Raw genomic sequence first — 25,845 nt, forward strand, 5'->3', positions numbered from 1 at the left:
GTCCTTCAATGGGAGGCAATGTTTCCATGAATCATGATGCACCTATGGTGATCTTGAACACCATTGTTCAAATGGTGTAAATTTTCTAGGAGAGTACCCCAATGGCGTACCTTAGTTTCTATACAGAAGGAATCACAAAATTTTACAAGAGATCTAACAAAGATGTGAACGTCCTTCTAGGTACACCAACCAACGTGTATATAAAGACTACTCACTCACAAATCTAATTAACCCCTCCCCTCCAACAATATATTGTTCCAATCTTTGATGTCATCTAAAATCTGCCGAGTCGGAATCCCAATCCCAATCACCAATCCGAGCCTCTTAGTCCGTCAAAATCTATCATTGTTCAGCATCCACCAATCAATGAAGGAGCTTGTCATATTGGGCTCATTGACATTCACTTGTAATGCCTGAAAGAAAAAATGCCAAACCTCGTGTGCGTAAGCACATTGAACCAGAATGTGATCAACGTTGTCCTCCTTCTACATGCAGGTGTAGCACATGGAGGTGCTATCTTGAAGGCCATGTCTCGCCCTGTGATTCGATGTCCAAAGGTGATATTGAGATGCTACCCATGCAAAAATGGTGTAAAAATATGTCTTGCAAGCCCACAAGCGGTGGAGGTTAAAACTGAAATTCACTCTCTTTGACAATTTTTGAGAACCTTGAGGCTGCTCCCGTAAGAGAAACTCTAGACATGATCTATAATTCAAATTGATGCATGAAATTCATATAGAATAGGGATGCCACCACGGTTCTTATCCAAAATCATTCATAATATCAAGAGGTTGCAAGTTTATCCCTATGAATGTACAATCAAACAAAATAAAACATGATTAAAGCACATTCAGACATGATCAAATCAAGTAATATCATTGTTGCCAAGATCGCGACCACCACCACTAGTCATAGCATAACGAGCACCATCTTCATCATCATTTGGGATGGTCGAAGCATCAACAACATCATCACCGTTGGCCAATGCATCACCACCACCGACTGGAGCATCACCACCATCATCATCGGCTAAACCATCAATACAACCATCGAAAACCCCAGCAACACCACCTCCAAAGCGCCCCAATTCACGAATGAAAAACCTCCTCCAAAACTACCTCCAAACCTCCTCCACCAACATCATCGAAAGCAAAACCACCACCGGCCATAAGATTTTAAATCCTCATCCTCCTCCGGTACATGATCTCCATTCTTTCCATCTCCAAAATTCTCGTCATCACAACCTTGACCAATGGATTAATCATCATGAAGCGGTCCTGCTCGATGGTCTTCTCATCCTCCTCATTTGCTCCCCTAGAGTGATCTTGCGCTCCTCGAAGGCACCTATCCTCGCCCAATTTTCATCTTTGTGTTTGTCTTTCTTCTCGGCAAATTCAACCTTGGTGTCCAAATGCTTGGCCAAAAAAGTTTCTATAAGCTTCACCACGTCACCAATTCCCCCCCCCCTCAGAGAAATGGCATCGAGTGACCTCTTCACCCTATCTTTCTCCTCCCTATTTTCATCCGGCTTGCCCTTGTTTCTTATCCCCTTTGGTGCATCATCACTAGCTTCATCGTCTTCCATGTTTACAAGAGAAACTTTCTTTGGAGGAGCTTCCTTGTCCCTCAAACTCCATTTTTCATTATCCTTGAGAAATAGTCAACAATGTTCATGTGTGAAGTACCTACCTTTGAAACCCAGCCTTTACTTGAACAAGTCATTGGCAATGCGATCCTACAATTGGAAAATATGCTGCGGTGAGTTCAACTAGTCATCAACATTTCTGAAATTCCAACAAAACTAACTCACGTATTTGTCGAGCGTGTGATACGTCTCAAACGTATCTATAATTTTTGATGGTTTCACGCTGTTATCTTGTCTTCTTTGTATGTTTTATGTACCTTTTTATAACTTTTTGGGAACTAACTTATTGATTCAGTGCTAAGTGCCAGTTCCTGTTTTTCGTGTTTTGACTCTTTTCAGATCTGATTTTGGAACGGAGTCTAACTGGAATAAAATCCCCGAAATGATTTTTTCCCGAACGAAAGAAGACCAGGGAGCCTTTGGGCCAAGCCAGGTGGGCCCCAGGGAGCCCACAAGCTTGCACCACGCCACCAGGGGGGGAGGCGGTGGTGGGCAAGCTTGTGGCTTCCCTGACGCCTCCTGACCTAGGTTTTGTGCATATATATTCCCAAATATACCGCAAAAAATCAGGGGAGCCTCGAAAATACTTTTCCGCTGCCGCAAGATTCCGTTTCTGCGAGATCTCATCTGGAGACCCTTCCCGGCGCCCTGCCAAAGGGGACTTTTGAGGTGGAGGGCTTCTTCATCATCATCATCGCCCCTCCAATGACTCGTGAGTAGTTCACTTCAGACCTACAGGTCCGTAGTTGGTAGCTAGATGGCTTCTTCTCTCTCTCGGATCTTCAATACAAAGTTCTCCATGATCTTCATGGAGATTTATCCGATGTAATCTTCTTTGGCGGTGTGTTTGTCGAGATCCGATGAATTGTGGACTTGTGATCATATTATCTATGATATATATTTGAGTGTTTGCTGATTTCTTATATGCATGATTTGATATCCTTGTAAGTCTCTCTGAGTCTTGGGTTTTGTTTGGCCAACTAGATCTATGATTCTTGCAATGGGAGGAGTGCTTGGTTTTGGGTTCTGCCATGTGGTGACCTTTCCCAGTGACAGTAGGGGCAGCAAGGCACACATCAAGCAGTTGCCATCAAGGGTAAAAAGATGGGTTTTTATTATTGGTTTGAGATTATCCCTCTACATCATGTCATCTTGCTTATGGCGTTACTCTGTTCTTATGGACTTAATACACTAGATGCATGCTAGATAGCGGTCGACGTGTGGAGTAATAGTAGTAGATGCAGACAGTATCGATCTACTTGTTTCGGACGTGATGCCTATAGAAATAATGATTGCATAGATATCGTCACGACTCTCCACAGTTCTATCAATTGCTCGACAGTAATTTGTTCACCCACCGTCTACTTGCTTTCATGAGAGAAGCCACTAGTAAACACTACGGCCCCCGGGTCTATTCACATCCATCGTTTACACCTCCGCTTTTCCTTTCCTTTGTTACTTTGTTGCTTTCAGTTCTCACTTGGCAAACAATCTATAAGGGATTGACAACCCCTTCATAGCGTTGGGTGCAAGCTTTTGTGTTTGAGCATGATCTTGAGATACTCTTCCGCTGGATTGATACCTTGGTTCTCAAACTGAGGGAAATACTTACCACCGCTACGCTACATCACCCTTTCCGCTTCGAGGGAACACCAACGCAAGGCTCCAAGGCCACGGGGGAAATCCTTTGCATACTTGTCTAGGAAGTCCCTTAAGGCGTAGCCGCAGCTGAAGGATTCCTGGTGTCGTTGCTGAGGAGTATCAAGCAACACTCCTATTTTTGGCGCCGTTGGAAGGTCTTTTGTTGCAGTAGCAGAAGTATTCCTGGCGCCGTTGCCGGGGATACACAACAAACACCATCGTGCATCCCCTAGGAGGAGCATTTCTCACTTGTTCCAAGCACCCACTCCAATGGCTAAATGGATTTTTGATCGTTATCCATCAAGATTGTATTGGCCCGAGGGATGCGACACGAGCTTGTGATATTTGCCTTCGATGAGTTGCCAATACTTCTTGTCGTTTTCATCTATGCCCATTATCGCATTGAGAGACACACTCCCCCATGCTCGAATCAAGCAAGCGTCCTCCACCTTAGTGCAATTGCGAGCCATTTTCCCAAATTTGGCTTGTCTTGTGTCAAACTGTTCCTCCTCAAGCTCATGCACTTCATCATCGCCGTCATCCACCTCCTCAATCTATGTGTTTGGATCAACATCACGATGCAAGACCGGTTCAAAAACATCAAGTGGAGCACTCAAATTCGTAGTGTTCTCCTCCAACAACTCGTTATATGATGTATCAACGGGGTAGGTATAAATTCTTGCAGCCACAATAATAAGAAACCAAAGCAAAGTTCAATCGAATTTGACCGAAGCAAAGGAAATTTTTACCTCTTCCGTATTTGATTGAGCATGTTGCAGGAGTCAGTGGAATCGATGGGATCGTGTGGCACATTACCAGCCGGAGTGGGTGGGGGAGGTGGTAGTCCTTGCGTTGCCGCTTCCTTCTTTTTCGGGGGCTTCACTTGCGTCTTTGGCCGTATACTCAAGGGGATGGAGGAGGCGACTGGAGGAGTGTGGCGGCGTCAATAGGTCTGCACAAGTTAGTGCGGCAGCAACCACACCTCCATGGACAACGCGGTTACCCACGGCCGGTCCTCAGATTTCGGCGGACTGGGGCAAAACTAAAATCTGAAGCACGTAAGTATGAACATGAAAATATTGCAATTTCAACTTTGTAAATTTTTCTCAATATAAACTTTGTGCATGTTTGAATACGTTTTTCTTGTACAACATACTACAAGCAGTATACAATAGGAATCGTGGACTTTTTTCTATACGAATTGTTTAGGAGTACCATCCATTTGATCCATCACTCCGTGTGGATTCCTTTGCAATATTAGTATTCCCCACTTTTTTCTTACTTTACCTTAGCCCTAACTAATCCACCAAAACTAGCCACCAATTTTGCATAAGATTTAATTATATGGCGTATATCTTTTTGTTAATGACTTACCACAAAAAAGTTGAAAGTAATTCCACATTGCAAGAACGCATCAAACAATTTAATTCAGCAAAGAGGGAGAAAGAAAAACTCTACCAAACTTTGCTTCTTTCAAAATTTTAACATGGCATCTCTATAGCTGTATGCGACATATGTAGTATTCTTCCCATACCCAGCTCCGAGGATTCAAGGCGATGCTCAAGGCCGAACAACACTTTCGCTCAGTTTCGCAGGAACAGTCATGGGCTCGAAGTTATCTTCACGCTAGTACTCACCAGGATTGAGATCTGTTCTCGCACACGTATTCGATCAACAGGACAAGTTCGCCGGAGATTAGCAGGCCGCAGGATGCAGCGCGGTGTGCTGTTTCGGCCTGCTGGCTGCTGATGGGCGTCAGTGTACGCCTATACGCCCATATTTCAGTCACGGCGATGCTATACTTGAGACCCATGTAGCAGCAACCGATGGAAATCCAGAAAACACCACGCGCTCAGGAGATCCTAGAAGAGAAATTATAACCTCGCAGTTATAGGCGGGGATATGAGGACGACGACTTGCGCTATTGGCCTCGATTGGGGAGGGCGGCGAGGTGAGACGGCTCGGGACCGAACGGATTCGCGGAGGTGATGATGCGGGGGGATCAACATGGAAATTTCTCTCCTGCCAAGTCACGGGTACGATAGGGCAGCGAGAAAACAAGGAGATAAATACACCCACGACCACATGAGTTGTCACGGAAGCACGATAGGGTCACTCAACTTTGAAATATGCTCGTTACAGTCACTAAATACGATTTGACAAGAAAATATGGTAACTGTAGCATGTATGCTGTCGGTAGACCACCTGTTGACCGCTTGTCGCGCCAGAAGTCGAGCCAATGGGGCGTTTCTGTCGATATTTGTGTAAAACACCCTCCTGTCTCCAATTTCGCCCATTCGCCTCTCCTCCACTCGTGTCGCCTCTTCGTCTTCGATTGTAGAAAGGGAGAGGCTGTATAGGCGACGCCGCCCCGGCGATCATCGGCGACGGAGGGGAGTTGATTCGCTAGTTTCGCCCGCAGTAAGCAAGGCGCTGCCACCTCGCATGTTCGTCGCTTGTCGGAAGCCTCGCCGATGGCCCCTATTCGTCGCGCAGAAGGGGCACCACCCCATGTATATAGTAAGTATCCGCCCTCTATTTCTTTGCTTTTTTGTATTTTGATCTGAAAAGACCCTCCTTTTAGGGCTGCATTGTCACGTATAGATGTTCTAGTTGGTAGGTTGGACCTGTTGTACTAGGGTTTTGACAGAGGATTTGGGGTTAGTGGCATTGGGGCTTAGGGTGTTAGGGGGTTAAACAAATTCATGGTTTGGTCGATCCTGACGCATGTTGTAATTGTGTTGCTGTATCAGGTCGTAAAAGCCCAAATTTCTCTGTGGAAATCAACCATGGTGGATTTTTTTCTTGGGCATGGCAGGAACCGTTCTTATGTTAATGGCCATGTCATTTGGTATGATAATCTGGAAAAGGTCACCTGGTCACCTATTATGATTGAGAGTCTTGTTGAGGAAATTGGTTATGAGATGGAAGGTAGGATTAGGGTCTTCTATTGTGTCCCCATTCTTACACTTGGCACAAATGGTGTGAGGGCAATCAGTAATGATGAACAGACAGAAAGAATGATGCAATTTCTTGATATTGGACACCACTGTTTTAGGATTTACTTGGATCATGATGATAGCTACAATGTTAATGTGTCAGATGATGATGTTGTCAACCATCCCAGAGCTAATCTACCTCCAGTTATCATCCCAGCAAGTAGAGTGCATATAAAAGCAGAGAATGCAGAAGTACAACAAGGAGTACAATCAGAAACAGAGCATGGACAGGGAGTTCAGTCAGAAATAGTGCCTCCTATTCCTATACAAATTGTCTATCCTGATGTTGATCTAGATGTGGATGTCAACTAGTTTGAGTTTGTGAGGAGGGCACCAGCACAACCAGTTGCTCCTAATCAAGTGGATGTGGAAGAACCAGATGTTGTGCAATCCAGTCAACAAATGCCAGAACAGGAACATGAAGCATCAAGTGATTCTGATGATGAGGACTATGACCCTGGTGCACTTGTGGATAGTGACAATGAGATAGGAGTTGGTGATGATGATCTGTATGCAGATAATGTTGATGTGGATGAACCTGAGCATAAAGAGGATAGGAAATCAAATGACAAAGTAGCTGACAAAGGGAAAGAGAAAGCAAAGCCTAACAATCTATACAAAGGAAAACAGATATACAACTCTGATGAAGACTTGTGTGAGGGTGAAGATTTGTGGGCACATGATTCTGATGATGAAGAGTTGCAGCTAAAATTCTAATCTTTCAGAGCAGAGCATCTTCATAGGCCAATGTTCCATGTTGGGCAGGTCTTTGGGAGAATGGGAGGACATTTGTGGGCCCCCAATCTTGCCACTTTTCTACTAGAAGCATGTTGGAAGGCTTTCCACTACAATGAGGCAAGCACCTCGAGAGGTTGACCATAGAAGAGGAGGGAAGAAAATCACAAGGCATGGTGTCATTATGCACTGTTCTTACTGTGGCGAGGGAGATCACAACAAGAAGGGCTGTCAGTACTTGAAGGTTGGACTTCCACCACCAAGTGCAAATGTTGCTTCCAATGTGCTAGCTCTAGATGTAGGCAATGCTACTTCCAATGTGCCAGCTCCAGATGTAGGTAATGTTGATTCCAATGTGCCAGCTCCAGATGTAGGCAATGCTGCTTCCACAGATGAAGGCAATGCTTCCAATGTGTCACCCACAGCTCCATCAACTCAAGATCATCCAGTCCTAACACAACAAGAATCTTCTGCAGTGGTTGAAGATGTACTGGTGGACAACTTGATTGCCCAGGTACAAGTTAGTGCATTACTACTGCTTAGTTAGTCCATGTGTAGTCCATGTTTGACATATTTAGTGCATGTTTGACACTTTTGCAGATGCAAACACCAAGGGTTGTTGAACAAAGGCCATTACCATCTTCAATTTTTCTCACTGCTTCCCCAGAGATGCTCAACCAGGCTCATGCTAGCCAAGGAAGCCAGGCAAGCTCAAGCACCATCAGGCCAGGTGAGTTAGCACATAAGCTGAAGGCAATGAAGAAAAATATATGGAACTAGAGCAGAGGAAGCAGACAATTCTTGCATCTAGCAGAGAAGAGGAATTAAAGAAAGCTGAAAACATAGCAAGGAAGAGACATGAGGTAGCACAGAAGAAAGGAGAACTAGCAGAGAGAAGAAGATTGGCTACATTGGAGAGAGCTACCAAAAGGAAAGAAGAAGCAGAAGTAAACAAGAGAGCTTAAGCTGAGACCAAACAAATCATCCAAGAAACAATGAAAACAATAGCTGCGGAGAACAAGGCAAAGCAAGAAGTAGAGGGGAAAGTTGCTGCTAAAAAGGAGGAAGAAAAGAGAGCTCTAAGGGAAGCATCTTCTCAGAAGAAGGAGGAAGAGAAGAGATTGTTGCTTCAAAAAGGGAATAGGAAAAGAAACAAGCTACTGCAAGAAAAGAAGAGGAATAGAAGCTACTTGCTGCAAGGAAAGAAGAGGAGAAAAAGTTTGCTGCTGCAAAAAAAGAAGCAAAGGATGAAAGCTGCTACAAAGAGTGCAAAGGAGCTAAGCAGGGAGAATCAAGGAGAAAGAAAGAAATCAAGCAGAATCAAGGAGATTGTCCAAAAAAGGCTGCAAAAACATCAATATTTGATATCTTCAAGTCGTTGCCATGATCATGTTATCTGTTGTGCAGCAATGATCATGTATGGTGCCATGTTACTATTTTTCCTAAAAACTCTGTTGGTGGATGGTTTCAAATATAGTGGTCATGTACTTTGAAGATCATGTGTTGGATTCTTCTTATTATGCAATGTTTTATTTTAGTCAGTACTGGCATTCCAAAGTAAATATAAGAAATGCAGATTGATAAATAGTCTCATTGATAAACCATAGCTTCCAAGGTTCAACATAGCATTGCCACTACATCATTGACACCATTACAAGTGCTACTAACACCACATTTAACCAAACTCACTACAAGTACTACTAACACCACAAGGACTGACTGACAGAACAACATTTCCCAAAAGAGATACTTCATCATCTTCACTCCTTCAGCATCAACATAGCAGATCTTCACCATCAACACCAACTTCACATCTTGAACATGATCAATACCAATGCATCACAACCTAGCAGCACACAACACCAACAAGCATCTTCATGAGGGTCACAGCTCTCTCCCAAGGGTCATGAGTGCAACAGCTTGCTGCCTTGTCAGCCCATTTGCACTCTCATTTTTCAGAGTCTTCCTCTATCTAGTTGAGCCATTCATGCAGGTAAGCTCTTGCGCTTTGAGAAGTTCCTTCCTTCATTCCTCCGCCGCTCCAATAGCATCCACAGTAGCATCGCCGACGAGATAGTGCTTGTCAATGAGTTATTGCACGTACTCCAATTCCCAGTGCCAGAAATCGCAATTCACCTACCCAAACAAAACCAGTGCAGATGCCAAGGTAAAAAAACTCCAATTTTTAGATCCAAAACCCAAGAACCAACCATAAAACGTAAATATATCGAAGAGAACCACTAACCCCATCCTTCTTGCATTTGTAGAAGACCCACCCGTCGTGCTTCTCAGTGGTGGATATGTTCATGCGCACCTTCTCCTTGTAGGAAGGGCAGCGGACCAGAGGAAGCGCCAGCGCCCGGCGGCGGATAGCAGAGGAGGAGGAGCTTGCCGCAGACGTGACCACCAGAGGGGAAGGAACTTCCGACGATGGTGGATCTCTAGCGGATTCGATGGCGGCGACGGTGGTGGGGGAGCAGAGCAAGGTGGTTAGGAAGGAGAGTGGAGCGAAGTAGTGAGTGTTAGAGATTTGAGGGAATTGGGGATTTCGGATTTTTTATAGAAAACTCCTCCATGCAAAAGTGGTCAAATCAGAGAGCACAATGTGGCGGTCAATAGTCGGTCAAACTAGAGGTCTACCGACCGCATACGTGCTAGTGATCATATTTTCACGTCAAATCATATTCAGTGACCTTAACGAGCGTATTTCAAAGTTCAGTGACCGTATCGTGCTTCCGTGACAACTTAAGTGACTGTGTGTGTATTTATCTCCAAAAGAAGAGGGGAAACGGGAGATTTAGCGACTGTGGGCCGATTTTGAAAGCTCCTGCTAAACTTTTTTACAAGTCGGGCAGATATACGATACATGTTCGAAACTCTCGGCACCTTATAATTATATGAGCGATTATTTTACATTCTAGACAAAGACCAATATATTGTATCTGCTAGAGTTGATCTAAGAGCAATTCTAGCAGACCCCTTATATCGTGAACCCTTATAATGCGTTTAGAGTTCGCTAAAAACGTGTTTTGTAGGCTGGTGCGGGGTGCGGCCGAACAAACCCCGTATCGCAGAACTGTAAAATAGACTATTCGCTTTGTTTTTCTGAAGCCCGCACCAGCCTGCAAACCAAAAAAAATAAATCAAATTTGACAATTCAAATTTAAACACCTAAACATAATTTGAGCATGAATTAACCATAGTTTTCAACCATGACGCAAAAAACAGTCATGCAAAAGAAACCACCATTTTCCTCATCGTAATATATCTCCACTACTGTCAACGAAGCTACCATCACATCCATGACCATTATCGTCAACATCATCACTCTCCACCATCGCCACCCGTTCCCCCGCGGGCACCTGATACGTCCAAAACATATCTATAATTTTCTATGGTTTCATGCTACTTTTATGCTTTTGATAATTGTTTTTATATTAAGTTTATGATTTATTTGCAGTAACCTACTAATAGTTGCAAAAGTGAACAATGATCTTGTTTTACACTTTGATGTGTAGGAACTATCAAAAATAGAAGAGAAAACCTTGTTGTAGTGGGACTGTGACTTTCCTGAAATCTGTCCACCCTACAAAGTTTAGATATCGTCTGTTTTCGCCTTGAATATGACGTCAAACGGAAAAATAATAGATTCGAAAGTTGTGGGTAATTTTATTCTGATAATTCTAGACATACAATTCGGCTCAGTTGGAGTGAGGACACTCCAAGAAAGCCCATTTAACTGGAGGACAAATATCTGATTACACGATTACGAGAATCGGTGACGTGATTGAGTCCAACACTTACCATATTAGATGGATTCGGCCAAGCCACGACTTGGGGACCTCATTAGGGATGAGAGGGGTTCTTATGAAGGTTCTAGAGGTGCCAAAGATCCGTTGGATTAAAGGGACATCCATCGGAGGGCCAAGGATGATCGTCCCAACTCATATAAGGAGAGGAAAAACCTGATTTCTCTAGAGGCACCAAGAGCTACGAGATTTCCTCCTCCCACGCAGCCGCCTTGGGGTGGAGAACCACCTACATACCAGCACCATTTCCAAGGAAGAAGGAGGGCCAAGGGCCGCCGCCCCCAAGGGTTGTGGCCGCCGCAGTGGCTGCCGTCGGCCGCCATCTCCTCTCCAGGCTGCACCTCTCCATCAATCTCTTGCTCACCATGGCCATGTGTGAGTAGTCTCCCTCGGGGCTGTGGACTCTACGTGTAGCTATGTGGTTATCTCTCTCTCCCATGATGTGGTCTTGATTGTGATCATAGGCTATGTTAACCTAGGGTGATCCCATGATGTTTCCCCTTCTTATAGTATTGGATTGATGTACTCACTTGATCTTATCTAGTATAATCTCCGAGACCATGGTGATAACGGTCTATTGGACATGTATTAGAAGAATATTTTCATGAGTGATTTCCTCTTTGTGAATTGATTGAAGATTGAGAGTCTCTTGGTGCTTTTCTTTTTACTATCCTTGAGATACGTTGTGGTGATTATGGTACTCTCTTTGGATTGCCGAGGTGACATTGGGAAATCCATAGATGAGAACTACGAACTCCGAGGTGTGCTTTTGTAGCCCTACATAATTCTCGTCCTCTCTTGATCACAAAGAAATGACCTCCGAGTACGTCTCCATTGCATGTTTTAGTGAAAATAGCATGTGATTAGATATGTTAATGTTGTTGGGAGTGGCCACTAGTGAAAGTATGAAGCCTAGGCCTTGTTTTCCAGCATTGAACACCGTTTACTTTTAGTTTTGTTTCATGTTTTCTTGTTGCCATTTTTATTTCAGATTTACAATACCTTGTTTTACCATCCATATCACTTGTCTTTTAACATCTCTTCACCGAACTAGTGCACCTATACAACTGACAATTGTATTAGGTGTGTTGGGGACACAAGAGACTTCTTGTATCTCAATTGTAGGGTTGCTTGAGAGAGACCATCTTCAACCTCTACTTCCCTGAGTTCGATAAACCTTAGGTCATCCACTTGAGGGAAATTGCTGCTGTCCTACAAACCTCTGCCCTTCGAGGCCCAACATAGTCTACAAGAATAGAAGCGTGTGTAGATATCAGCACCGAAGCCATCAGACCTTGCGGCTATCATCCTTCTCTTCAAGATCTATTTCCTTGCAATATCGTGCCATTTTTTGGTGATGTCGTCCATGTCATTGCCACTAATGGAGAAATGGCTAGCCACAACTATTGTTGGTGGCGCACCATTTTCGTACAACGCCATCACTTTTTTTTCAAATACCACCGTCGTCGGCTAAATTCGTACGCTAACTGTAAGCGGTAAGTGCCGGCGTGGATATTTTTGGACACACTACAAATCTGTTGGCCCACCTGTACTCACCACCTGAAATATAGTGGTGGCGTCGCATTTCTGTGCACGCCGTAGATAATTAATTAGTGCTGGCGTGCCACATTGTTGAACGCAAGACATTATATTTCCACTTAAACTAGTATTTTAAGTATTTAAATATTATATATACTAGTTAGAAAATAGAAAAAAATTAATTTTATATTTTGGACATGATTATTGTTAACGGTTCTAATTTTGAGTATTTAATTATGTTTAGTATTTAATTGTTGGACTACGCCTTCCAACAAGTGGCTCCGTCACAACCTATGCTCATACACTACACACAAATGAGCGCACTATATCCAGTGTGGCTGGGTGGAGCAACTTTTTTGCTAGCAATAATCTCCGGGTTGGACATGTTGTCTTAAGGATGATGATCATTATCGACTTCCTTTAAGTATGTTAGTTTGCTCGTGCAAAATGAACTCCTTATTAACTACGCTCGTGTTTGTGAGGATTATCATTAATACCTACTAGTGAGTTTGGCACTTATTATTAACTCGAATGCATTTTATTATTAGACTAGTTGCTCGTGTGCAATGCTAAATGATAAATGTTATGTGCTGGGATTTTTTTGGCTATACAAAACATTCCTCGCGTTCAATGTACATTCAACGCTACTAGGTGAACGGTTATAATGGTGGCATTTCCTACGTGGAACGCCATCAGCATATAGAATAACCTAACGTAGGACCCAATGCCACCAGTATTTTTTAAGAATGGCGCGATATTGGTGGCGTAGGGCTACCACGCTAGGAAAGCCTTTTTTGCCACACCATAGTGATACGTCTCCGTCGTATCTACTTTTCCAAACTCTTTTGCCCTTGTTTTGGACTCTAATTTGCATGATTTGAATGGAACTAACGCGGACTAACGCTATTTTCCGCAGAATTGCCATGGTGTTGTTTTTGCGCAGAAATAAAAGTTCTCAGAATGACATGGAAATTTACGGGGATTTTTTGTGGAATATATTACAAATACTGGCACAAGAATCAACCGGAGGGGTCGAGCTATGAGCCCATAAGCCCACCAGGCGCGGTCCCCCCTGGCCGTGCCTGGCAGGCTTGTGGGGCCCACGAAGCTCCACTGCCTCCAATCTCAGCTCTATTTAGTCCCTTTCATACGAAAAAAAATCAAGGAAAGAGTTCATCGCGTTTTACGATACGGAGGCGCCGCCACCTCATGTTCTTCCTATGGAGGGCAGATATGGAGTCCGTTCTGGGCTCCGGAGAGGGGAGATCGTCGCCATCGTCATCACCAACCTTCCTTCATTGCCAATTCCATGATTCTCTTCACCGTTCGTGAGTAATCTCATCGTAGGCTTGCTGGACGGTGATGGGTTGGATGAGATCTATCATGTAATCGAGTTAGTTTTGACGGGGATTGATTCCTAGTATCCACTATGTTCTGAGATTGATGTTGCTACTACTTTGCCATGCTTAATGCTTGTCACTAGGGACCGAATGCCATGATTTCAGATCTAAACCTATTATGTTGTCGCCAATATATGTGTGTTATTGATCCTATCTTGCAAGTTGTAGTCACCTACTATGTGTTATGACCCGGCAACCCTGGAGTTACAATAGCCGGAACCACTCCCGGAGATGACCATAATATGGGGAGTTCATGTATTCACTAAGTGTTAATGCGTTGGCCCGGTTCTTTATTAAAAGGAGAACCTTAATATCCCGTAGTTTCCATTAGGACCCCGCTGCCACGGGAGGGATGGACAATAGATGGCATGCAAGTTCTTTTCCCTAAGCACGTATGACTACATATGGAATACATGCCTACATTACATTGACGAACTGGAGCTAGTTACTTATCTCTCCGTGTTATAACTGTTGCATGATGAATAGCATCTGGTATAATCATCCATCACGGATCCAATGCCTACGAGTTATTCCTACTGGTCCTTGCTACGTTACTTTGCCGCTACTGCTGTCACTCCTGCTACTGTTACTCTGTTGCTACTATGCTACTACTGCTGCCACTTTGCTGCTACTGGTTACTGTTGCTACTGCTGCTATCATACTACCTTGCTATTGATACATTGCTGCAGATACTAAATCTTTCAGGTGTGGTTGAATTGACAACTCAACTGCTAATACTTGAGAATATTCTTTGGATTCCCCTTGTGTCGAATCAATAAATTTGGGTTGAATACTCTACCCTCGAAAATTGTTGCGATCCCCTATACTTGTGGGTTATCAAGACTATTTTCTGGTGCCGTTGTCGGGGAAGCTTAGCAATATTCTCTGAGTCACTTGGGATTTAAGTCTGCTGGTAACTATGAGAAATCCGAAAGATCCAAGAACTAAAGTCTTGCCCTCAACTACAAGGACAGGTAAGGAACTGCCATCTAGCTCTGCTCTTGATTCACCTTCAGTTATGAGTAAGTTTGCGACACCACCTCCTGCTAGAAATCTTGATATGTCGCCTGTGTTTGATGATGCTACTTCTGCTATCCATGATACTTGTGATGATACTATGCTTGATACTGCTTTGCCACTAGGTGCATTCCTTGATGCACAAATTGCTAGAGTTGCTGCTAGATGTGATGATACTTCTGAAACTGCTAAGACTATTGAAGTAGAACTTGCTATTTTGCCTGTTAGAACTAGCTCTCCTAGATATGAATTGCGTGATATGCCTGAGAGTTATGTTATGGAGGGAGAGATAGCTGAGGACTTTCTTGCTTGTTAGGATAGCTATGATGTTGAGAGATTACTGCTCAAGTGGAAAGAAAAATCTCTGAACTCTAGGATGAAATACGACCCGAAGTTTGCTACTTCGCCTACCTTTGTGACCGATAAGGATTATGAATTCTCTGTCGACCCTGAGGTAATCACTCTGGTCGAATCTGATCCTTTTCACGGTTATGAGTCTAAAACGGTTGTAGCCCATCTTACCAAACTGCACGATATAGCCACCCTATTCACGAGTGAGGAAAAGATCCGCCACTACTATATCCTTAAGCTGTTTCATTTCTCGCTAAAGGATGATGCTAGGACCTGGTTCACTTCTCTTGCTCCTGGTTGTGTGTGTAGCCCCGAGGATATGATCTACTACTTCTTTGAGAAATATTTCCCTTCCCATAAGAAGCAAGCTGCCTTGTAGGAAATATACAACTTTGCGCAAGTTGAAGAAGAGAGTCTCCCACAAGCTTGGTGGAGGCTCGTCGAGCTGCTGAATGCTTTGCCTGATCACCCTCTTGAGAAGAATGAAATACTTGGTATCTTATATAATGGACTAACCGATGCTTCTAAAGACCACCTAGATAGTTGTGCCGGTTGTGTTCTTAGGGAACGAACTGTAGAACAAGCTGAAGTCCTATTGAATAATATCTTGTGCAATGAGAATGCTTGGACTATTCCCGAACCACCTCCGAAGCCAACTCCCAAGAAAAGAGGTATTCTATTCCTCAGTCCTGAAGACATGCAAGAAGCTAAGAAATCTATGAAAGAGAAAGGCATTAAATCTGAAGATGTCAAAAATCTACCACCTATCGAAGAGATCCATGGTCTTGATAACCCAATACAGGTAGTAGAGGTAAATTCTCTTCGTAGATTCAATGAGAGTGATATTCCTTTAGATAAACCTGCTAGCTTATGCGTGGATGAATTTTATAACTTTGTTGCTAAACAACAAAGTTTCAATGATTATGTTAGCAGACAATTGGAACAGAATGCTCGTATGCTTAGTCATTTAAGTGCTTGTGTGGACAGAAACGTCAATGATCTTAAGGTCTTGAGTAAACATGCGTCTATGGTTACTACTCAGGTAGAACAAGTACTTAAAGCTCAGAATGACTTGCTCAATGAGTTGAATGACAATTCTGTCAGAGTCGTCACTAGAGGCGGTAGAATGACTTAGAACCTTTGTATCGTGAGGGTCATCCTAAGAGAATTGAACAAGATTCTCAAGGAGTTAGCACTGATGCACCTAGTCATCCGAGGAAGAAGAAGAAAGATGATAGGAACTTGCACGCGAGCAACCCTGTTGCTGTTACACCCGAGAGTCCAAACGATGTCTCTGTTTCTGATGCTGAAACACAATCTGGTGATGAACATGAGCCTAATGATTATATCAATAGTGATGTTCATCATGATGCTACACCTAGCAATGATAAGGATGTGGAGATTGAACCTCTTGATCTTGATAACCCACAATCTAAGAATAAGAGATACGATAAGAACGACTTCGCTGCTAAGAAGCATGGTAAAGAAAGGGAACCATGGGTTCATAAACCCATTCCTTTCCTCCCAAACGATCCAAGAAAAATGATGATGAGGATTTTGAGCGATTTGTTGAAATGATTAGACCTGTCTTTCTGCAAATGCGTTTGACAGATATGCTCAAAATGTCTCCATATGCTAAGTACATGAAAGATATTGTGACTAATAAGAGGAGGATACTTTAGGTTGAGATTTCCACCATGCTCGCTAATTATACCTTCAAGGGTGGAACTCCTAAGAAACTAGGTGATCTCGGAGTACCCACTATACCTTGCTCCATTAAAGGAAACTACGTTAGAACTGCTTTATGCGACCTTGGAGCCGGTGTTAGTGTTATGCCTCTTTCTCTTTATCGTAGACTTGAACTGGATAAGTTGACACCCACTGAAATCTCTCTGCAAATGGCCGACAAATCAACTGCTTTCCCTATTGGCATTTGCGAGGATGTGCCTGTTGTGGTTGCTAATGTTACTATCTTAACAGACTTTGTTATCCTGGATATTCCCAAGGATGATGCCATGGCGGTCATCCTTATAAGACCCTTTCTAAACACTGTAGGGGCTGTTATAGATTGCAACAAAGGCAATGCCACTTTCCATGTCAACGGTAATGAGCATACGGTGCACTTTCTGAAGAAACAATATCGAGTACATTGCAGCAATGCTATCGAAAAAACTTCATCGATTCTTATTGGGAGCTTTGAATGCCCTATACCTACGTTAATATGAAGTATGATTTGCTTGTTGGGGATATGCACATCCCCATTGAGGTAACCTAGTGACTATTCAAAAATTCACCGTTTCCTTTTGCGATTCGAAAAAGTTTGTCCAGGAGACTTGATCAACCTCAGTGATGGATTTCTTTCGATGACCATGAGATGGATGAATCGAGGAGTCACAAACCTCTGTTCCAAGCTTTCACCTTCGGTTGCTTAGAAGAAAAATGATAGACTTAGTTTAGTTTTCCCTGTTTTCTGCTTTTAGCGTCCCGTAGAAAAGTACCCCGAAAATAAAAGTTCTCCGAACGTCCTGAAAATCAAGTATGATTTTTTCTGGAATTTTTGAAAAATACTGAGACGAAGAGCTAGTCAGGGGGCTGCACTAGTGGGCCACAAGCCCTGGAGGCGCGGCACCCCCCTAGCCACGCCTACCCGGCTTGTGGGGCCCATGTGTACCCCTTCCACTTATTGTAGCTCCCATCTGCTTCTCCTACCTCTAGAAAAAATTGTTTCGTAGCTCAAACCCGTGTTCTTGCTCTTCTTGCTGGGATTTTTGATCTCCTTGTGCAAAGCACCATTGACCAAACTGTTTTTGGGAAATTGCCCCTTGGTAAGTGACTCCTCCATTGGTCTAATTGGTTTTTGCTCTAGTGCCTTATACTTCGCGTATTTTTGCTGCCTTGGTGACTGCTACGACAACAGACAACAGCGCCAAAAATTAGCACGTTGACGGAGACTTGGTTTGAGCTAGTTTTTCCCTTGAAGAGGAAAGGGTGATGTAGCACAAGAGCAGTAAGTATTTTCCTCAGTTTGAGAACCAAGGTATCAATCCAGTAGGAGAATCGCGTCAAGTCCAGAGTACCTGCGCAAACACAAAAGAGCTTGCACCCAACGCTATAAAGGGGTTGTCAATCTCTTCAAGATTAATTGCAAAGTGAGATCTGAAGGCGGAAAGTGCAACGTAGTAAAAGTGTAAGGCTGAAAATATGATGTGAAGTAGACCCAAGGGCCATAGTGTTCACTAGAGGCTTCTCTCAAAATAGCAAATATTACGGTGGGTGAACAAATTACTGTCGAGCAATTGATACAACCGCACAAAGTCATGACAATATCTAAGGCAATGATCATATATATAGGCATCACGTCCGAGACAAGTAGACCGATACTTTCTGCATCTAATACTATTACTCCACACATCGACCGGTATCCAGCATGCATCTAGTGTATTGAGTTCATGACGAATAGAGTAACGCCTTAAGCAAGATGACATGATGTAGAGGGATAAACTCAAACCAATGATGAAAACCCCATCTTTTTACCCTTGACGGCAACAACATGATGCGTGCCTCGCTACCCCTTCTGTCACTGGGTGAGGTCACCGCACGGTATTAACCCAAAACCAAGCACTTCTCCCATTGCAAGAATCATAGATCAAGTTGGCCAAACAAAACCCACAACTCGAAGAGAATTACAAGGATATGAAGTCATGCATAAGAGAGATCAGAAGAAACTCAAATAACATTCATAGATAATCTGATCATAAATCCACAATTCATCGTATCTCGACAAACACACCGCAAAAGAAGATTACATTGGATAGATCTCCATGAAGATCATGGAGAACTTTGTATTGAAGATCCAAGAGAGAGAAGAAGCCATCTAGATAGTAGCTATGGACCCGTAGGTCTATGGTGAACTACTCACGCATCATCGGAGAAGTCATGGTGTTGATGAAGAAGCCCTCTGTATCCGAATCCCCCCTCCGGCAGGGCACCAGAATGTGCCCCAGATGGGATCTTGCGGAGACAGAAGCTTGCGGCGGCGGAAAAGTGTTTTCGTGGTTCTCCTGATTTTTTCTAGGATTTTAGAGAATATATAGGCGAAAGACCTAGGGTAGAGGAGGCCCAGGGAGCCCACAAGCCTGGGAGGCGCGAGCCCCCCTAGCCGCGCCATGAGGGCTTGTGGGGTCCCTAGTGACCCTCTGCCTTGGTTCTCAAGTCTCCCGATCGTCTTCTGTTTCAGAAAAAAATCTTTTTGGAAGTTTTATTGCGTTTGGACTCCGTTTAAAATCCTCCTCTGAAAAGGGTCAAAAACACGGAAAAAACAGGAACTGGCACTTGGCACCGAGTTAACAGGTTAGTCCCAAAAAAGATATAAAAGGCATACAAAACATCCAAAGTTTGACAAGATAATAGCATGAAACCATAAAAAATTATAGATACGTTGAAGTGATAAAGACTGAATTTTTGATGTGGAATGCTACCTAACATAGTTGTCCTTTGTAACTTCTTTTCATGTGACATGAATGTTCAGATCCGTAAGATTCAAAACAATAGTTTGCTATTGACATGAAAACAATAATACTTCAAGCAAACTAGCAAGGTAATCATGAACTTTCGAAATAACAAGGCCAAAGAAAGTTATCCCTACAAAATCGTATAGTCTGGCTGTGCTCCATCATCCCCACACAACTAATTTAAATCATGCACAACCCCGGTATTGGCCAAGTAATTGTTTTTGCACTCTTACTTTCTCAAACCTTTTACAACTATCATGCAATACATGAGCGTGAGCCATGGATATAGCACTATAGGTGGAATAGAGTGTGGTGGTGGTTGTGAGACAAAAAAGGAGAAGATGGTCACATTGACTCAGCGTATCAAAGGGTTATGGATATGACCATTAATAGATATTAATGTGAATGAGTAGGGATTGCCATACAAAGGATGCACTAGAGCTATAAGTATGTGAAAGCTTAAAAGGAGAACTAGTCGTTGTGCATCCAACTTGCTTGCTCACGAAGACCTAGGGCAATTTGAGGAATCCCATCATTGGAATATACAAGCCAACTTATATAATAAATATTCCCACTAGCATATGGTGGTGACGAAACGAGTGGCTCTCAATCATGAAGAACATGGTGCTTTTATGAAGCACAAGTGTGGAAAAAGATAGTAGCATTGTCCCTTCTCTCTTTTTCTCTCCTTTTTTTGTTTGGGCTCTTTGGCCTCTTTTCATTTTTTTTGGTGCGCATCTTTGGCCTCTTTTTTTTCCTTCCTCACATGGGAAAATGCCTTAATAATGATGATCAACACACTTTTATTTACTCACAACTCAATACTTAGAGCAACGATGACTCTATATGAAATGCCTCCGTCAATGTACTGGGATGTGCAACGATCTAGCTTGGCGTATGACGTTGAAAACAGCTCGCTAGCTATATTACGATCATGCAATGGAAATATGAGAGCGACGGCACAAGTCATGAGACGTAACGGTGGGAGTTGCATGGCAATATATCTCAGAATGGCTATGAAAATGCCATAGTAGGTAGGTATGGTGGCTGTTTTGAGGAAGGCATATGGTGGGTTTGTGAACCGGTGAAAATTGTGCGGTACTAGAGAGGCTAGCAATGGTGGAAGGTGAAAGTGCATCTATACCATGGACTCACATTAGTCATGAAGAACTCACATACTTGTTGCAAACAAAAATTAGTAATGGAAACAAAGTGCTAAACGCATACTCCTATGGGAAGGGTTGGTAGGTGTTAACCATCACGCGATCCCGACCGCAACACAAAGGATGACAATCAATAGATCAATTATGCTCCGACTGCCTAACATAGCGGTTCACCATACGTGCATGTTACGGGAATCACAAACTTCAACATAAGTATTTCTAGATTCACAACACCCTACTAACATAACTCTTAATATTACAAAATCCACGTCTCAAAACTAATTAAGAGGAATCAAAACTACTCTTTCTACTCAATGCACATGTAGATGGAGATTTTTGTATCCTCTTTGCGTACCTATCACCTTTGGGATTACTTTCATAGCACAAGCCAACTACCAAGTTACACACCGCCGTGGTCTAAAAGATCTAAGTGAAGCACATAGAGCAAAATTATCTAGCTCAAAAAGATATAAGTGAAGCACGATGAGCATTCTAGCAAAATCACGATGAGTGCATGTCTCTCTCAAAATGTGTGCAATAAGGATTATTGTGACACAACAAAAAGAAAAGACTCCTACAATAGAAGACGCTCCAAGCAAAACACATATCATGCGGTGAATAAAAATATAGCTCCAAGTAATGTTACCGATGGATTGAAGACGAAAGAGGGGATGCCTTCCCGGCGCATCCCCAAGCTTAGGCTTTTTGGTGTCCTTGAATTTGGCTTGGGATGCCTTGGGCATCCCCAAGCTTGAGCTCTTTCCACTCTTTATCCCTTTGTCCATGAGAACATCACCCAAAACTTGAAAACTTCACAACACAAAACTTAAACAGAAACTCGTGATATCATTAGCACAAGAAAACAAACTACCACCTCTTTAGGTAGTGTATCAATCTTGATTTCTATTTATATTGGTGTTAGATTACTGTATTCTCACTTCTCCATGGCTAGTACCCCCCGATACTATCCATAGTTTCATCAAAACAAGAACCAACTCAAAAAAAACAGAATCTATCAAAAACAGACCAGTCTGTAGCATTCTGTATACTTCATATACTTCTGGTACCTCAAAAATTCTGAAACATTATGAATGCCTAGGAAAAAGGCATATCAACGAGCAGAAAAAATAATCAACTCAAAAGCTATTTCTGAATAAAAATTAAAAATAATCTCGTGAGGGAAAAGTTTCTGTCTTTTTCCATGAGGGTCAAACAACCATCACAAAGACTAGTCATAAAGGTTTTGCTTGGCTCAAACACAAAAAGAAACACAAAAGACTCAATCATAACAGAATTATGATAGTGTGGACGCAACAAAACATAAAGAAAAAAGATAAATTCATTGGGTTGCCTCCCAACAAGCGCTATTGTTTAACACCCTTAGTTAGGCATTGATAATTCAATGATGCTCACATAAAAGATAGCAATTTAACACGAAGAGAGCATCATAAAGCATGTGAAAATCACATCTAAGTCTAACATACTTCCTATGCATAGGCATTTTATAGGAAAACATATTGCTAAGACAACCAATAGTTACCAAATGCAAGGAAGAAGAAAGAGACAATAGCAATCTCAACATAACGAGAGGTAATTTGGTAAGATGAAAGTTTCTACCACAATATTTTCCTCTCTCATAGCAATTACATGTGGGATCATAATCAAATTCAACAATATAGCTATCACAAAGGATATCCAAACCCACTTTCAATATTATTGCAAATATCATAATCATCACGAGGGTTAAACAAACTTTCAACATCATAAGAAAAATTATCACCCCAATCACGATCATTGCAACAAGTAGTGGACGTAGCAAAACTAGCATCCCCAAGCTTAGGGTTTTGCATATTTTTAGCATGATTGTCATTAATAGAATTTATAATGAAACCATGGCAATCATGCTTTTAATTCAAGGAGCCCTCGTGAATCACTTCATAAATTTCTTCATCATGATTTTTAGATTCACGCATTCTTGATAACCCATAAGTATAGGGGATCGCAACAGTTTTCGAGGGTAGAGTATTCAACCCAAATTTATTGACTCGACTCAAGGGGAAGCGAAAGAATATTCTCAAGTATTAGCAGTTGAGTTGTCAAGTCAACCACACTTGAAAGATTTAGTGTCTGCAACAAAGTATCAGCAGCAAAGTAGTGTGATAGCAGCAGTAGCAACAGTAACCAGTAGTAGCAAAGTAACATCAGTAGCGATAGAGTAACAGCAGCAGCAGTGACAGCAGTAGAGGCAAAGTAACATAGCAAGGACTCGTAGGAAAAACTCGGTGATGGATGATTATGCCGGATGTGATTCATCATGTAACAGTTATAACACAGAGAGATAAGTAACTAGCTCCCGTTCGTCAATCTAATGTAGGCATGTATTCCGTATGTAGTCATACGTGCTTAGGGAAAAGAACTTGCATGACATCTATTGTCCATCCCTCCCGTGGCAGCGGGGTCCTAATGGAAACTACGGGATATTAAGGTTCTCCTTTTAATAAAGAACCGGACCAATGCATTAACACTTGGTGAATACATGAACTCCTCATACTATGGTCATCTCCGGAGTGGTTCCGGCTATTGTCACTCCGGGGTTGCCGAGTCATAACACATAGTAGGTGACTACAACTTGCAAGATAGGATCTAAAACACACATATATTGGCGACAACATAATAGGTTCAGATCTGAAATCATGGCACTCAGGCCCTAGTGACAAGCATTAAGCATGGCAAAATAGTAGCAACATCAATCTCAGAACATAGTGGATACTAGGGATCAATACCCATCAAAACAAACTCGATCACATGATAGATCTCATCCAACCCATCATCGTCCATCAAGCCTACGATGAGATTACTCACGAACGGTGAAGAGCATCATGGAATTGGCGATGAAGGAAGGTTGATGATGACGATGGTGATGATTTCTCCTCTCCGGAGCCCAAAACAGACTCCAGATCTACCCTCCACAGGAAGAACTGGAGGTGGCGGCGCCTCCGTATCGTAAAACGCGATGAACTCTTCTCCTTGATTTTTTTCCGGACAAAAGAGGTTATATAGAGCTGGAATTGGGGGCGGCGGAGCCCCGAGGGGCTCACAAGCCTGCCAGCCCTGGCCAGGGGGGGGGGGCGTGGTGGGCTTGTGCACCAGTATCTTTTATATATTCCACAAAAATTCCTCGTAGATTTCCATGTCATTCCGAGAACTTCTATTTCTGCGCAAAAACAACACCATGGCAATTCTGCTGAAACAGTGTCAGTCCGAGTTAGTTCCATTCAAATAGTGCAAATTAGAGTCCAAAACAAGGGAAAAAGAGTTCGGAAAAGTAGATAGGACGGAGACGTATCAACTCCCCCAAGCTTAAAGCCTTGCTTGTCCTCAAGCAATTTAGTTGACAAACTGAAAGAGACAAAAGAAAAACTTTGACGAACTCTGTTTGATCTTGTTGTTGCAACTATGTCTGACTCATATCCAGAATTTCAGCAAGATCACAAGCTAACCACATAAGCAAATGCCATCTAGGTATCACGGTAAACTCATATCAATGTCAAAATCAGCTAGCGAGCAAATAATAATAAGTCTCAAACGTCAACAGTTCAATCAAAACAATCATGAAGCAGCACGAATAGATGGTATCTCGCTAGCTCTTTCTGAGACCGCAAAACATAAATGCAGAGCACCTTCAAAGACCAAGGGCTGACTAAACATTGTAATTCATGGCAAAGAAGATCCAGTCACAGTCATACTCAACATAGTTAAAAGCAAAGCATAAAAATGATAGAGGTGCTCTCTAATTGGTGCTTTTATAAGAGGAAGATGACTCAACAGGAACATAAATAGACAGGCCCTTCGCAGAGGGAAGCATTGATTTGCAGAGGTGCCAGAGCTCAAGCTTTGAAAACATATATAATAATTTTGGGTGGCATGCTTTCATTGTCAATGCAATGACTAAGAGTTCTCACCATCTTCCACGCTACACATGCTATAGGCGGTTCCCAAACAGAAAAGTAAAGTTTTGACTCCCCCACCACCAATCAATCACACTCCACGACTAGCCGAATACTCGGGTGTCGTCCATACCAACATCAATCAAGGGGGATTTTTGTGTACAATTATCTTTTCGATTTGAGCATGGAACTGGGCATTCCAGTTACCGACCCCTTTCTCACGAATGATAGTGAATAAACACATATCGAGGATAACACACCTAGCATGGAAGATACTGATAGCCCCTGTCACCACATGAGCGGTTCGGGCAATGCAAAACAGATTATTTCTTGAAGATTTAGAGAGTGGCACTTGGAAATTTACTTGGAACGGCAGGTAGATACCGCATATAGGTAGGTATGGTGGACTCATATGGAACAACTTTGGGTTTAGGGAAGTGGATGCACAAGTGTAAGTGCATCTAGTGCCCCTTAGTGATTTTGGTGGTTTGAAGACTTATAGGTTAAGTATCTAATGTGTTTGTGAGTATACACAGGATCTATAAGTCATTGAGGAGTTTGAGATATTTGATGAATATCTACCCCTAAAAATATATGTCTTCAGTTGAAGAAATTCGTCTGAAGCTGAAGAAATGAATCGCGAGGAATCTGCGATGAAATTGATATTCCTCATGAAGATACTGATATTGAGGAATCCGGTGTGTCCTGAAGAAAATCACTCTGAAGAATTTGAAGCATGAAGGTTTACACTTTCTGTTTTATTTTCTTCGCATTTGAGTAATAGGAACACCGTACTATTAAAGGGGGTCGAAGTTACACTATGGAATGAATTTCCTCATGATGCTCAACCCAAGCCTAATCCTACCAAAAGCCTCAAGTGAGGAATATGAGTGACATGAGGACTCTCACAGTTGAGGGTTCCGACCATTTCGATAGCCACGCCAAGTCATTGGTCTTATCCACTCAAACGGTCATATTATTTAAGGGCATTAGTGTCAAATCATGTCGGGATGCTCCCAGGCTATAAATAACCACCCCCACAACCATTAGCTGGTTGGCTGCTCCGTCAGAAACTAACACTTGTCATA

This window comes from Hordeum vulgare, chromosome 6H, assembly GCF_904849725.1.
Source record: "Hordeum vulgare subsp. vulgare chromosome 6H, MorexV3_pseudomolecules_assembly, whole genome shotgun sequence".
In the NCBI taxonomy this organism is placed as follows: Eukaryota; Viridiplantae; Streptophyta; class Magnoliopsida; order Poales; family Poaceae; genus Hordeum; species Hordeum vulgare.